The sequence below is a fragment of the Periplaneta americana genome, chromosome 13 (assembly GCF_040183065.1).
Source record: "Periplaneta americana isolate PAMFEO1 chromosome 13, P.americana_PAMFEO1_priV1, whole genome shotgun sequence".
Lineage (NCBI taxonomy): Eukaryota > Metazoa > Arthropoda > Insecta > Blattodea > Blattidae > Periplaneta > Periplaneta americana.
The window spans coordinates 44,581,385-44,598,401 of record NC_091129.1 but is presented as its reverse complement, the minus strand read 5'-3'; the positions used below and the strand labels follow the sequence as shown (position 1 = coordinate 44,598,401).

Sequence of the window (17,017 nt, the reverse complement as noted above, 5' to 3'; positions counted from 1 at the left end):
TAAGTTTGTTTGTAATTTTGCCGTAATATGTTAAACTATGCCATTGTTTTTTGTTTTGTGTTTTCTCAGGCTGTAATGTTGTGAATTCTTTTTTATGTAGTTTTGTTTTTCTCTTTTGTATTAAGTTGTTGATTAGTTGGTTTTCGTATCCATTTTCAAAGGCTATTTGCTTTATATAATTAAGTTCTTTATTGTAATTATCTCTATTTAGCGGTGTTGTGAGTAATCTATCAATGAGGAACCGAAATTTGCTAATTTTATGTGTGATTGGATGTATTGAATGTTTTTTTATGGCATGTGTAGTTGTTTCTTTCCTGTATATATTGAATGTAATTGTTGGGGTTGCTATTGTTATATTTAAATCTAGAAAATTAAGGCTATTGTTATTGCTTTGTTCAAGGGTGAATTTTATATTTTGATGCCATTTGTTAAATTCTTCTAGTATTTGACTATCTTTGTTTTGGGTGTTTTCGTATATTATTATTGTATCGTCAACGTATCTTGCGTATGTGCTGAAATTGAACTTATTATTTAAATTATTTATGTGTTTGTTTTCAAGTTCTTGTAGAAATATGTTAGCTAAATATCCTGATAAGGGGTCGCCCATGGCTAATCCAGTTGATTGAATGTATATTTTATTATCAAATTTGAAATAATTCTGTTTTAGGGCTGTTTTTAGTAAATGGGTTATTTGTTGAATTCTATTATTATCTAATTGGGCTTCGTTCAGTTTTTGAATAATTATGTTAATGGTTTCATCTATTGGTATGTTGGTATATAAATTTGTAACATCCAGTGAAAGTATTTTGGTGTTGCTCGTAGTTTTGAGTTTTTGAAGTTTTTTTATTATTTGTTTTGTGTTGGTGATGGTATATTGGTTGTCTAGAATGATGTTATTACTTAAGAATTTATGTAAATATTTATTGACTTTGTAATTTGGGGCTTCTCTGCAATTTACTATTGGTCTCATTGTCATTTCTTAATCAACAACTTAATACAAAAGAGAAAAACAAAACTACATAAAAAAGAATTCACAACATTACAGCCTGAGAAAACACAAAACAAAAAACAATGGCATAGTTTAACATATTACGGCAAAATTACAAACAAACTTAGCAACTTTTTCAAAAAACAAAATATTAACATAGCCCCTCGTACCAACAACAAACTAAACAATATAATTCCCAATAATACCAACCATAATGAACCCCTCCTAAACAGCGGCATATACCAGTTAAACTGCAAAAATTGCACCAAAACATATATAGGACAGACCCGGCGCAACTTTAAAATAAGATTTAAGGAACATACCTCTGATTTCGTTTATAATAGAAATAGATCTAAATTTGCACAACACCTTATAGAAGAAAACCATGAACTCGCAAACATTAATGACACCCTGAAAATACTAAAAATCACAAACGACCCTACAATAGAAACGGCGGAACAATTTCATATTATAAAAGAACACAACTCAGGAAAACCTCTACTAAATGAACAAATAGCCAACATAAATAACCCACTCTTCAATTTATTCAAACTACTCCCGCCCAAACAATCACACACACAGATTACACCGACACCCCCTCTACTTCCGGAAACAGATATTATAACTAACTAAAATACTGTGAACAAGTCCTTCGCTCTAGTATCAGCCTGGCATCAAGCACGAGCAGACCAATACATCCATAACTGTAAGTTACTTTTCATACATAATAGGCACTGCAGTTAACCATACCAAAGGAATTTCCAATACAATTACAAACATCCCCAACTTTATAAATTAATTTAACCATATTGTTACAGACACGCCAGGCGATACTATAGCCACGGACCTGACAATCTTCATCCTGTTATAATATTACATAAGCCATCAATCTAATAGAAGTGTCTCAACATCACTTTTAGAAACATAGTCATGTCACGACCTTGCGTCCAACTCAACGCTAAACAAGATCACCACAAGTGCCTCATCTAACTTCCAACCAGCAGTGATCACATACTTCACATAGTCAAAGTGATGTAAAAACTAAGTGCTTTTAAATATTTTAAATCGTTTTAAACAGTTTTTAAACAGTGTCTTACATAGTGTTTTAAACAACGACAGAAACATTGCAATTCAAGTTTGATAAAGTGTGGTACCAAATAGCATATAAGAGTTAAGGTGATCATTTGTGTAATCATGACAACACTTCACCGACACCGCACAGCATACACAAAAACACTGACCATTTCAGTCCAGATACATGCACCCACAGGCTTGGTTTACAATTAAAATAATATACAAACATCTGAAGATGGTACAAGTTACGTACCGAAAACGTTAATGAGGAAAATATGACTAATTAACTCATTCATTTTGTATGATAAGCAAAGGCGGTAAATATACATATAATTATAGTCAAATTGTGACAGCTTATCGGTATATCTTCAACATGAAAATCTTATCTGTTGTGTTTCACAAACAAAGCGTGGAATGAAATCATCTTCAGCAACAATAAACATTCCTAATTATGTGTTGCAAGATCTCTCCTCCTTGTTCACGTTAATTTATTCTCTAATAATAACACTGATATGCTGCCTAGCAGTTCTCAGAACTTGAGGTGATACTATTACAAAAATGGATCACGGATACACCACACAGTGCTTAGAAACTCGAAGCAACCAAGAATTCTTAAAAAGATAATGTACTTCTGAGTGACATAATTGATTTAGTTTTAAAATGTTTAAAAGTTCTTGTAAAAAAATTATTTAAGTAAAAAAACTCAAGATTTATGTGTTTATAATAGATTTCCTGAAAATATTTACATAATTTTTTTGTGAAAATATGTGTTTTTATGTGAAATAAAATTCGAGTTTTAAACTTGAAACATGTTCGGAATTTTTAACTTTGTTAATTGTGTTTTATCACACGCAAAAATAATATTTAATTACATAGAAATCCGCTCCTTAGATATTATATTAACTGGTGCTTATTACTAGCTTCACATAGGCTACACAAAATGTAGATAACACCCACTTTGTAGGTAATACAGACCAACTCCAAAAAAGTACTTTCACAACAATGGCTTCACACATCGTGCTACCACAAGAGAACTTTTTCTTCAAAACATCTTTTCAGAAATTTCGCTGCACAGTAATTTGAGCAAAAACTGTTATATTGTTTGACCATGTGTTATGCCCAAGCTCGTTCAACTGCAGCCAATTGTAGATCTCTGTTGCTGAACTTGGTTGGAAAAATTATGTTACACTTTGAGATGATGCGGCAGTAACATCTGCTCACTTATGTTTAGTTGATCGTGAGTGTAGTTCAGTGTTGCTTTTCCCACCATGGGTTACAGAAACTCATTGTTACATTTGTTGCAACAAATGTCTAAATCAGTCCTGGTTTTTTTATGCAGGGGTAGCTAACATATAAATTTAGTATTTGTATATAAACCATTACTGACAATTGGTGATTGGATATGTGGGAAAAGTGTGTTAACTCCATAAAAGTTTTTTCGAGAAAGATGATTTTTAAAGTTTAAATAGTTTCCCAAAAATTCTCATTTGTGTATTTTTATTTCATGATTCTCTGATAGTGTTTGCTATAATATTGTTAACCTTTTTTAAAAAATATCTGAAAGTCAATTTTAATTTAAGAATCTAAATGAGTTTAAATGTAAGAGGATGCTGTGAAAAATATGGAGTTAACACACTTTTCCCACCCATCTGCCAATTTTCTTAAATTCATTGTTATGTTATAAGATACATACCTTTCCTTTCAGCACAAATGTAAACACACACTATACTAGAGACAGAAGAAATAGGCGGGTTTGATGAACCCTTTCTTCACTACCCCGACTTCTACACCCCTCAGAACCTGTATGGTCCTGTCTCAAATAACTTCCTCATCCGTTCACACATTTTGCACAACAGGAAAATTAAAAATAAATAAATAGATAATAACGTGATTTCTAATAATCACAAATATCCGATTTACTGAATGTTATCACAATATTTCGCAAGTTAAGCTATTTCACAAATATAATGTAATGTAAATCTAATATGAAATCAAATATTTAGCATTACACACAAATATTTTGTCTTTATATATTTTCAGAATGTTGTATTGAAATAGCAAACACTAAATAATGTTTATACATTTATCAACTTGATGAATCATGAGAAAATTAAAGATTAAAGTACATGAATTATCGGATGAAGACCTAGAACAGCACATTGCAACATGTCAGTCATCCTTTGTTAGCACAATTCCGAAATGCAATGTCCCACACAAAGATGCTGTTTCCTGATAAATATGCGATTTATAGTAGTTAATGCGCCAGAAATGTCTTCTCAGCTAAAGAGAATCCTCATTACAAGTGTGATTTAGAAAGTAAGTGCCACATACAATGATATGAACTGAGATGAAATCTCGACATTTGAACCATCAGAAAACATGAATGGCGATACTTATTTACCTTGATACTGATCTATACGACACATGATTTGTAATTTGTAAGTAAATGTAATAATGTTACCAAAAATTATTAAATAAATATAGAGTACAGGTACTTCCTAAGAGATCAGTGAAGTGCTTTGTATGAAGTGTGGCATTGTATGGGGCAGAAACATGGATATTATGACAAAGTGAAGAGAAGCGACTAGAAGCATTTGAAATGTGGTTATGGAGAAGAAAGGAGCATGTGAAATTGACAGACAGAATAAAAAATGAAGCTGTGTTGGAAAGAGTGGGTGAAAAAAGAACGATGCTGAAACTGATCAGGAAGAGAAAAAGGAATTGCTGGGTCACTAGGTGAGAAGAAACTGTGTACTGAAGGATACACTGGAAGGAATGGTGAACGGGAGAAGAGTTCGAGGCAGAAGAAGATATCGGATGAAGTCTCCGCGTATGATCCATACATCGTAATATCATGAAAGAGGAAGGCAGAAAATAGGAAAGATTGGAGAATTGAAGGTTTGCAGTGAAAAACTTGCCCTTGGGCAGAAAACAATGAATGAATGATGAATGGACTTCTTGGCCAATCTGTAGCAATCAATTTTTCTATATGATCCCAGATTTTTGACAACACAGGCTAAAACTACAACCATTTCTATTAGAAAAATGTGTATATAGTAAAAATATATTTCACTTAGGTTTTAATCCATAGATTCCAGATCAAATATTCCTTCTGCTCTGGAATGAACATTTAATCATGCAAGTTGTCTTCTAGTATAGGTCATTCGTTATCTCATGAAACTTACTTGCATATGAGAGCAGTGGCGGCTCGTACCTGAAAATAATAGCGTGCTAAAAATATTTTTAGACTCTCCTAATTTTTGAAGGTGAAATCCACCGACATTTTGAATCGACTTAGAATTTCCTTTAAACACTTTGCTATTTTCACTGTATTCTCTCACTACACTGTCCACGCTGCTTATCAGATTAGTAAGACCTATGAACGCACCGAGATTATCTGACGTTTCCGTCTCATTGTGGCCACGTAGCGCTAGTTCAAATTTCCCACAAAATTTAATACAATCAATTATTTTCGATAAAATATATAGATTTTTTCGACTTTCTCATTATGTCCTTGTGCTGATTCTTGATAAGCTCTATTAGCTACGCTGCAATATTTGCGGTGTCAATTGTACAAAGTTCAAACGAGTTTATGATTCTTGCTGTGTGAATGTTCCTTTATATAGTCATTCAGAGACCAAGATCTTTGACACCTGTTGTAGACATGAATCACCGCTACTAAATAGGAGGCAAGGGAAGCAGAACAGAGCATTTCGTATTTCGCATCCACATATCCCGTCACTGTTGTCATAAACTGTTCTGTTACATTTCCTAGTGTACACATAGTTTTTACCATCCTTTACTTTCTGCACAATAATGGTGTTGACTGCCCTAGATTTTTAATTCTAATTTAATCTTCTATGGCTGCTTGGAGAAAGCAGTTTTGAATAATGAATCGATGGAGTTCAACATGATATAACTACAGTATATTTTTGAAACTGTTTATAATTCCAATATTAAAACCTGTCTCTGGATTAACATACACATTAAACTTATATTATATTTTTGAATTACACTAGGCACAAAATATAGACAGACACACAGTAAAATATACATTTAAAATGACCACAGTATAAAAGATAATGAATCCCACAAACCTGCACACACTGTTTTGAAAGTGGAAAATAATCCCTATTTTAATGGACTCCCGCAAAAAGGTATGCCAACATAGACCCCGTAACACGTAGATAATAAACTCAAAAGTATCTGCTGAGATTATATAAAAGTAAACCTGTTTACACAAACGTTCAAAAATGTATTTCAATATGATTATATTTATGAAAAACACAAAAAGCAAAAATAAGCTACATATATAAAACGTATTTTTTTTATTTCAAAGTTATATCTCTAGCGGTGTCTAGGCAGCACTGTTCTGTCAACTGCTATGAACCAAAGAATATAGAAGGGAAGAGAGAAAGTTTCACCAAAACAAAGTGAAGAAGAGCGTACCGCGCTGCACAATATTGAGCTCGGTGTTGTGAAAAAACCCAGGACAAAATATCAAGGAGGGGCGAGGTGAAGTGCTGTTCTGCGCATGAGCAGACACTGTTAGTCGGGCTAAATTGGGAATTAGCACGTACAGTAAGGATGGATTCCATTGAGTCTGTAGCACAAAATTATCGAAAATAGTGAACTATTGTAAGTAGAATTTGTATTATGTGCGTTTTTTTTAACAAAATTATTTCTACGATAATTTTATGGCGTGCTACAACACGTTAGCACGTAGGGAGCAGCCGCCACTGCATGAGAGGAAGAATACAGTGGTCTAGGGTTCCCTCCCTCACTATGCTTCCACTTGTAACTAGCTAGCTCACTTACCCCCACCATAAGGTTGTTACTGTGTGCTATAGCACATGCATGCATTTGGTTTCACAAGATACGAATGGCCTATACAGACTGGTCGGGGCTATTTCTAAACTTCTGTAACAGGGTAATGCATGTCTGGACTATTAAAGACCAACTCTGGGACTAGTCGATCGTATATTTAAGATGTCACTATATTTTGGTAACTCCAGCTCATATGTAGGGATGGCAATTGGTGCAGACCACATAACTCCATTGGCTGAGACTCCTAATTTTATATGTCACACGTATGTTTACATTCTCTATAATCACATAAAGAGATGGCAAGATTATTTGAGTTTTTAGGCTTTCATGGTGACTGTGATCAGAATTAGCACATTTTCAATGTTTCAGAACTACATACACTTTCGGTGCTGGACCCCGGATTCATTTCACCGGCATTATCACCTTCATCTCATTCAGACGCTAAATAACCTTAGATGTTGATAAAGCGTCGTAAAATAACCTACTAAAATAAAAAAAAAAAAGGACTACATACAGGCACCATCAGGGCAGATAGGTAAGACTAGAAGGATTGCCTACTCTGATGAACTCGTTTGGCCATGTACATCAATGTCTGTTAGAAATGTAGTAACCATGAGATACGAAACCACGGTTAAAATGTAATTTTTGTTCATTCATAATCATCGGTTACTTAAACATGGTTAGCTGACACCTCATTTAATGAGGATAAAGTCTGTGACGGTACACCATTTCTACAAAATGACGAAAGGAAAGCATCCATGCCCCTGCAAAGATGATAGTCAGTGTCTAAAAATGACTGTGCTTACTCCATTCTACATCATAACAAACGTATCCTACATTTTCGTGTTGCGTTTGTTTGCCTTTGGGTACTGTTACGTTTACAGGTTACATTTCTTCATTCTTCAGTGCTGTTTTGTTAGAATCATACAAAATGAAAAATTAAAAGTGAAAATGATTATATTCCAATGTGAGTCTGAAAGATTGTTAGATTTCAATGCTATATTTAAAATGAGGAATTCTTAATATGTAACATTAAAAAAAATGATGGAATATCCATAAAGGAAATGGGTGATGAAAATTAGTTGGAGTGCGTGTACAATTCAGGGCCAGGAAGTTTGCAATATCCTAAGATCCATACATAACCTCTCTTCATACAGCTGAGACGTAGGAAAAGAGATACTCGAGTTATCCCCATTAAATACTGAAAATATCAGTTGCATAGAATCGCAATGTAAACAGTCGATTCATGAGAGAAATAAGACTATTTGTGAGTTATTGCAAGTGATCCATTTGTTGCAGCAGAAATGACATGATAGATTTTTATAAACTAAATCCCTTCTGAAATTTTCTGTCACCTAATTTCTCATAAGAATTCACTTTCCACTAATAAAACTTCACTCTCAATATGATCCCTATCCAAGTACAATACTAATAATCTTCGAAATAATCAGCTGTAGATCTGGCAGTATTTTGTTTTATTAGGCCTGCTAATCACTGATCATCTCCTTCAACCACTCGAATATGGACGGTTTAGAGATTACCATGGTTTAAGTCCTAACCATGATCGATGCACCTTAAAAATGCTTAACCAGATGTTAGGAAGCAATTTTAACTGGTGGTTACAATAAAGGTACGGCCACACATCGCTACTTTTGCAGCGCTGCAGTGCAAAAAAACTGCGCAACTCTCGTACTGCGACGTGTGAACAACGGTGCAATCCGAAAAGTAGCGGCTGCTGAACCTGCTGTCCGCTACTTTTTCATGCTTTGCGCAGCTTAGAAGTAGCGACGTGTGAACAGGGTTCTCAGGATTGCAGCCGCAGCATTTTTGATATCGATTTTGTTGAAACTTTTGCTGCGGTTGCGAAAGTGTTACCATCCAAATGTACCAATGATACTTTTATTGTTTGGATATATTTTAATGTTAGATGTGATGAAAATAAGTTATTTGTAACAGTTACTAAATGCACAACACAGTCTGAGTACATTTGTTGACGATATATATATATATATATATATATATATATATATATATATATATATATATATATATATATATAAAAATTTTTTTCTGTAGCGCAGTTTCAAACAGGAGGGTTGCCAACATTTATTTATTTATTTATTTATTATTTTGCTGATAATTGTAACATAAAATATAAAATATACAGAGAAACTTTAGCTCGCCCCTGAAAGAGTAGAATTCGTGCTCAGGGGCGGATTCCTGAATTGAAATTAATAATTATACAATACAATTTGCAATTATAGTACATCAATTTAAATTTACAATTTTTCAATTTTTATAAAATCCATACATAACTTTTTAAATTTAATACTAGAACTATTAGAATTGACAAGATTTAAATATAAATTTGTTATATATTCTTGGGCCTAAATTACTACTATGATTAAATACTGTAACAGTGTTGCATTTTGGGTCAAACAGTCTTAAAGTATTCATACCTTTTGTTTCATAACTATGAGAATACAATTAAAAATTATTTCGATTTTTATGTATGAATTTTATTAATACAATATAATAAATTTGTCTTACGTTAAGTACATTAAAGTCTAGAAACAAATTTTGAGATGGAAAATCAATAGGTTTATGAAGACATATTTTAATTATTTTCTTCTGTAATAAATAAAGTGGATTAAAATTGGATTTAAATGAGCTACCCCATCCTATAATTCCATACATAATTACCAATTGAAATAAAGTTAAATATATTGTACATAATAAACTTATTGACAAGTAATTCCTCAATAAAACAAAATAATATACTATTTTACGTAATTTATTACAAAGGTAATTAATGTGTTGGTTCCATTTCCACATTGATTACGTGAATATGCTGTTGGTTATTGTTTAAGTATATAGGCGTTTTTAAAAGCTTTATAGTAAAAATAATGCCAATTTCTGAATACTAGTTAGGACAGAAAAGCAAATAATAGATAAGTAAGCTTTTGCATGAGTTTATTAATAATGCGAACATAACCACAATGTGTGTATTGAGAAGTCAACATGGAGAGGGAAACCTGCAGCAAGCCTGCGGCTGCAAAATTAGCGCCTTGTGTGTGAACAGACTCGCAACCTCCAATTGCAACTTTTGCAGCACTCGGGTTGCGCAGCACGAAAAGAAGCAGGTTGCGCAGCACAGAAAGTAGCATGCAGCACGCTGCTTGGCTTACGTGTGAACACAACACGCAACTTTTGCAGCTGCAGTACAAAAGTTGCGCAGCAAAAGTAGCAACGTGTGACCGTACCTTAACTGATGTTGATGCACGTGGCATATATGAGTTTTTAGGCTTTCGTGGTGACCGTGATCAGAATTAGCATATTTGCAGGCTCCATCAGGGCATACAGGTAAGGCTAGAAGGATTACCTACTCTGTTGAGCTTGTTATGTCAGGGTAATCCCGAGTATGCGACCCCTTTAGTCATACCTATCTGCCATGATGCTGGAACCTATATGTTGTTCCAAAATGTTGGAAATGTCAAGTTTCAGGACATGGTGGAATTCTCATAAGATGACAGAAAGCCTAATTCTGTTGAGATGACAGAAAGCCTAGTTCTGATGAGGTGGCAGATTACTCATTGGCATTAGGACCAGCTCATTGATATGAAAAGCTGCTTGTTGTGTAGTTTTCAGCTAATGATGTAACACAGTGCTTCTTAATTTCAATGGCATATTGGTCCGTTAAGTACAATATCAATTAATAGAAGAATTTAATTCAGTCAATATTTAACAGTGAGAAATACATTAAAATTTATGTTATACCAAAAAGTAACATTACATATATTTTATTTTAATGACAAACGTTTTCGCCAATTATATTGGCATCTTCAGATCGAATAAAACATGTTAACAAAATGAACACTTGGTCTTAACTAGTTAAAACAACGTTAAAAGTAGGATATAAATTAAAACTGTTAATAAAATTGAGTGATGTAGCCACCAGGATGTGTGTAGAAAATGATGTATAGTAGAAAGCATGTATGACGAGGGGGACGGCAAGACCTCTTCTAGTATTGCAGTAACAGTTTCAAAATCAGATTAAAGATGCTACAAATAGGGCGGTCATGTTGCCGAGTAATGGTGACAGGATAAAGCCCTGTAATTAGCAAAGGATGGTATGAACAAAATTGTTTGAAAATATTATTTAAGATCATATAGAACGTTACTTACAAGAAGTTGAAAGAGTTGGCTGGAGTTCATGAGAGCGGCGGCACATTAAGAAGTAGCTTACAAAGAAAACTGCATACCCGACAAGACTAGTAGATGATCCGAAGTTACTTCTGTATAATCTTAAACAGCGGGTTATTTGAATTTGGATATTGTTCATTAAGCAGGTGGCTATTGTTACTATTAGAGTGAGTGATAATGTATAATTCTTCAGCAGCATTCATGTAATTGTGATTATTGATATTATTTTTTTTTTGTTTTGTTTTGTTGATAATTTTTCTACATACAACCTGGTGGCTGCATCACTCAATTTTATTAACTGTTTTAATTTATATCCTACTTTTAACGTTGTTTTAACTAGTTAAGACCAAGTGTTCATTTTGTTAAGATGTTTTATTCGACCTGAAGATACCAATATAATTGGCGAAAACATTTATCGTTAAAATAAAATATATGTAATGTTACTTTTTGGTATAACATAAATTTTAATGTATTTCTCACTGTTAAGTATTGACTGAATTAAATTCTTCTATTAATTGACAGTGCTTCTTATTGTACATCATATTGCCTTTTGTTTAATAGCAAATAAAACAAGTATTTGTGTTGAAATTATATAGCTTTGTAACATTACTTGATTTTCTTGTAAACAATTTTACAGAATCAACACTCGTTCAAGCTGTTACAGTTCATCAGGTGCTTCAGGGTCCTGCTCCCATACTACTGTACATAATGGTAAACATCCCTTTTCTATGTACAGCCCACATCAGAAATTTGATTCAGATTTGGAAGAAGCTAGAATCGGTATCTGGGAGTTCGACCAAACTGCTAACAACATTGTCAGACGCAGTTTAAGGCATTGAAATGTCATGTGGGTTACATCTGAATAAGCATAGATGGAAATCTGCTTCTTTGCTTCTGTCATGTTAACATAGACATGATCTTTACAACTAAGGCTATTGATGTCAGTGTTGGTGTTTTGCTCATATTGTGAATGAATTTAAATGTTATAGAAATGTTTAAAATAAGAAGATATGTTAGAAATTTCTGTATTTGAATAGATACTAATTTGTAAAGTGTTGATACAAATTTTTAGCATTTCATTGCTATGTTTTGAACATTTCATTAATGAAATAATTCTGATGTTTAAATGCTGTTGATGTAGCATTACTAATAATTTTTTTTATGAAATTTTAATAATTTTGTTTATCTTGACTTCATATTAATTCTTTTATTGTAGTGAATATAAATTTCTGCTGTGCAGAAATGATTTTGATTGACATTATCATTATAGATATTGTATCGATAAATAATCAGTGTTGATAATAATTAGCCATATGACTAACTTAAATTGACGTCATGTTTCACAATTTTTTAATAATTAATTAATGTTATTTTTACTGATATTTCAGTCATACATTTTCAATTATTATAGTCAAAAGACTGCTAGAGTTTTTTTTTTTCTGTAACTTACATCAGAATAATTTAGTTTTTTCTGTCTTTCTGTGTCCCATAATTTGCTTTCTTCCTCAGTCTGTCTGTCTCACTTGTAAGTTATGGAAATTATGTATTCGTACAGGGAATATGAAGGTATTACTGAGAAAACTGCTTAATTCAATCTGATGGTTTCAGATTAATATTTCATTTGGCAAAGGCTTTTATCAATTTTTTTTCTCCTCTCATTATTGTGAAATGTTATTTATCTTTATTTTTTAGCTCCAAAAATATAATTTATTAGTTTTAACATTAAATTATATGTTTTGATATTCTGATTAATACTGGATAGTGAAAATGTTATAGTCTAATTATAATTAATATTTTGCAATTGATTGATGGACATAGAAGATAAAACTATGCTCTGTAGCACACAGTCTTATTATTATTATATCCTGTAATTTTTTAAACAAAATACTTTTAGTTGTTGTTTAGTCAACTGTCCGAAGACAGATCTGAACCTCACAAGTGATACCAGGAAGGCACCACTTATGAGATAACTGGGCCAGGAGATAATGGAGTAGGGTGTCCAGTTTCTTTCCCCCTCCATTGAATATATTGCCGACTAGCTACATATTAGGCCTACATAGTCTGACTTCAGATGCATACAAACAAATTATTCTTCCTTTAACACATATTACTTTTAGTTAATGTTCTATAATTGATTAGTGGTTGCAGAAGATAAAACTATAAAGAGTCTAATTTGTTCTATAGCACACACAATCGGATTAAGTTACTCCTAAGTGATCATAAATTTTTTTTATTAATGTATATGTATGCAGTAATACAGTGCTATCAATTATGCTTTCCTCCATGGCTCAGGGTTTTTCCTATGAATGAAACGCCACTGGAGAGAATAGCAAGTCTGCTTGCTTACTTGTTGACCTTGCTGAACGCTGGCAGCTGTTCCTGGGTGTTTGTTTCTTAATTCGATAGTATACATAATGTGTATTATGCCTCGTGAGTTTACAACGGCACAGCCACAGCATGTCTATTTACAATTCATATGTGTTAACTCAGCCAGCTCGTGAAGTTGAAAGACGGTTTCAAGAAATATTCCCAGGTGTAGATGCTCCAGATCGTAAAACAGTCCATAATCTTTATCATAAATTTCAGGAAACTGGAAGTATTCAGCCTAAGAAACCAAAAAAGTGGTGTAGAGTTCTCATCGAAGAAAGATTACATGACATTTGTAATCATTTAGAAAATTATCCTAGAAAATCTCTTTGCCGTCTTGCACAACAAGTGGGACTTCCATATGGGTCTGTGCAAAAAGCTACTAAATTGTTGCACTTCAAGCCGTGTAAAATAACTGTGGCACATGCTCTTCAGCAAGGTGACCCCGTATGTAGGCGCACATTTTGTGAGTGGTTTCTGGAAAATGTGATGAATAATTTCCTAAAGAGATGCGAAAAATGTGTGGAGAATGATAATTTGGGAAGTAGTGAGTCTCAAAATTTGTTAGTGTATTGTTGTACGGTCGGTTTGTTGTATTGCTTTACCCTCCGGCTAATGAGTGGCACACTCGCCCATAGGCAAAACACTCCGGCGGAAAGCAAAATTGATCGCACTGTATGATCTGCACTTGAGACTGAAAGAATATTTACGAAGTTGAATTTCAAGAGGAGGAATGCAAGGAAAACTGAGCCCTGTTTTAAGAAATACAAATATTATACATTTTCTTAATTAAATTCCTTCAGGAAATGATTTAGGATATTAATATCATGGCTGCTAATATTTTAAATTATTGTATTTTTTTATTCTTATTTATTTATTTTAACAATTTTGTAGCTTTCCTACTTATTATGTATATTCCCGTAATAGTTTCAATTGTGTGTGTGTGCGTGCGTGTGCGTGCATGACGCAACTAAAACTATTCAGCTTACCTTACTGGAGTCTGCACCATACAATGACTCGGCACAATATGTAAAGCAGGCAGCACATCATTAATAAAATTTGTACATTCATCATCTTAAAACAGTATTATTTGATCAGCTGCATTCTGTGCATTGTTATAGCAGAATAAAGCACATAACAGTTGATCAACATGTATTTGTTTGGAAAATGTATTTCAGATATGATTCCATTTGATTTACTCAAAGCAAGTTTATTGTGAGACATCCTGCAATTAGGCCCCCCCTCAAGATATGAGACTTGAATCATCAATTAAAATGTTGTTGTTGTTTTCTAATGCCAGGAGTTTGACAATAAAGTCATTTGACCTCTTGCACTCCAAAATTTTTCAAAGATATTGTCATGGTCAGCCACTGAAGCATAGATTTTGAGGTATTCCGAATCCATTTCTTGATTTGAAAATGTTATGATCAAAATGTTTGAAACAACATAATAGATTTTAGAAAAAAAGCACTCACTGATGGACAGTAATGACAGAAGGTATATTAGACGAAATGAGAGTTTGAAATTGATCAGGATTTGTTACAAATACAGTTCACTTGGTAATGTAGGTTGAAATTAAGAGGACAAGAGTTGCTTTGTCGAACTTCAGACTTGAATTAAATTTTAAAGTATAAGTAGATCATACAAATAATGAAGACTATATTGATACTAGATAGAAAAATTAAACGAAATATACGAAATTTCCTATGATACCGATACAAATCTTGTAAATTAACATGATCTATATTTCAGATTCTGCTGTAATGGTTGATCAGGAAAACAGTGTAGTATTTATGTATTAAAGGCAGGGTTCAATCATAGGAACTGACAATGTGGCATGGAAATGTGTCCCTAATAATTGCTACATCATGTAATTAGCTTAGTTAATTATTTTAATTGAAGCAGAATACATAAGTATTCATTCATACTGAGTCTTGGAGTAATGTTTACTATTTTTATACAATTTTTATCTTAATGATGCAGCTATAGTTCATTTCAGCATTCTTGTAAAGAGAAGGAGATATAAGAAGAAACAGATATACGATATATGTGTACTAAAATCAATTGCTCAATCCAAGTGTAGTAGGATATGTTAAGTATTAAGTAGTTTGTTATTATTTAGAAGTTAAAATTTATTTTTGAATTATAAAGATACTTCATCTTTCGTTTGATTTTAGGTACCTAACTGAAGAGAAGGTTTTGAGTGATATCTAATTTTGTTATTTGAAACATGAGACTGAATCAGTAATAATTATAATTTTTTATTATTATTTGTAACCTAAATTTCAGTAACATGTTCTTTATGTTAAAATAATGCAAAGATGCGAAGTGAATAACGTTTTTTCATTAATCAGATTTGAAAACAAATTTCTCAGTAATTCCTTCAATTTTAAATTTAGACTTCATACACCCAATATATGTATATGTGACAATTATAATTATGTATGCTTGGTTGGTAGAGCAACAGACTGTGGACGGATTATCCCAGGTTCAATCTCAGGTGATTTTGGAATTTTTCTCATTGCCAAACTATAAATGCTCCAAAGTCTAATCATCCTGTCAAATTGAGTACTAGGTCTTTCCTGGCGATAAAAGACAGTTGCAGCTTGGTGCTGACCACACCATGTCATTTTCAAGTCATGAAAGCATGGAGCTCTATCTCCATGCCCCTGTACATTGAGAGAAGCACGAAATTTGATAGTAAAATATCTATCTGCATATTAAATACTGTGTTGAGTTTATGATTAATAAGACTGGTAATTTTAGATTCAGGCCTTATGCAGTTCTACATTCTTCATAATCTGGTGGACAAAATGTGACTATTCGTTAGAACTGAAAGTGACCTTGTTTTGTGATTAGAACCTAAAAATTTTAGTTGACTGTTTTCTCTTTTTTATTTTCTATTATTTATTTATGTATTTTTCGAGGAAGAGTGTTTTGAAATATATTTGAATTCACAGCAAAGTGTTTTCATTGTCATTTGAGAGTCATTTTTATTACATTATAACATTTGTAAACTTATTTGTCTGAAGATGTGGACACCAATGCAGTCAGTGCTTTAAATGTGAGCTATACTGCATTCTTTCATTTCTTCCTAAGAAACGTATTAAGCCCAAAGTTGCATTTTAAAATCCATAAAGTTCGTGTGCTCTTCAGGCTAACCTACTTGAAGTTCTTTTAGATCCTGAAAGTCCGGGACTTAGCTATTAGATTCATTATCTGTTTACTATTTACTACACATCATTGAATATACTATTAATCTGCCACGTAATAGCACTAACATTTATAGTATTGAAAATTGTAATGTTAATTGTGTTTGACACTAATCTGACAGTAATTATTTTCGTGCTTCTGTGACCCCAAAATGCAACTTTTATAGTATTAACATTTCCCCCCCCCCCTTGCTAGTATTTCTTTCTTTGTTTATGTGTGTTATTTTGAATTAAGGATTTTTTTTTGTTAGTTCCAATAATATATTGCTCAAGAAAATTAGTGGAACAAGATTTGAAATTAATTTTTTATTCAACAGTGAAAAGTAGAATGTTGTCCTTAGTACAG

General features: G+C 32.8%; 1 long non-coding RNA gene across 1 annotated transcript in view; it reads left to right on the top strand.

Annotated features, from left to right (window-relative positions):
• Nucleotides 1–16,423, top strand: part of LOC138711836 (uncharacterized) — a 59,274-nt gene extending 42,851 nt beyond the window's left edge. The window contains exon 3 of the long non-coding RNA XR_011335490.1: nucleotides 11,730–16,423. This is a non-coding gene — a long non-coding RNA (uncharacterized lncRNA). The remainder of the gene's footprint in view (nucleotides 1–11,729) is intronic.
• Nucleotides 16,424–17,017: the final 594 nt, after the last annotated feature.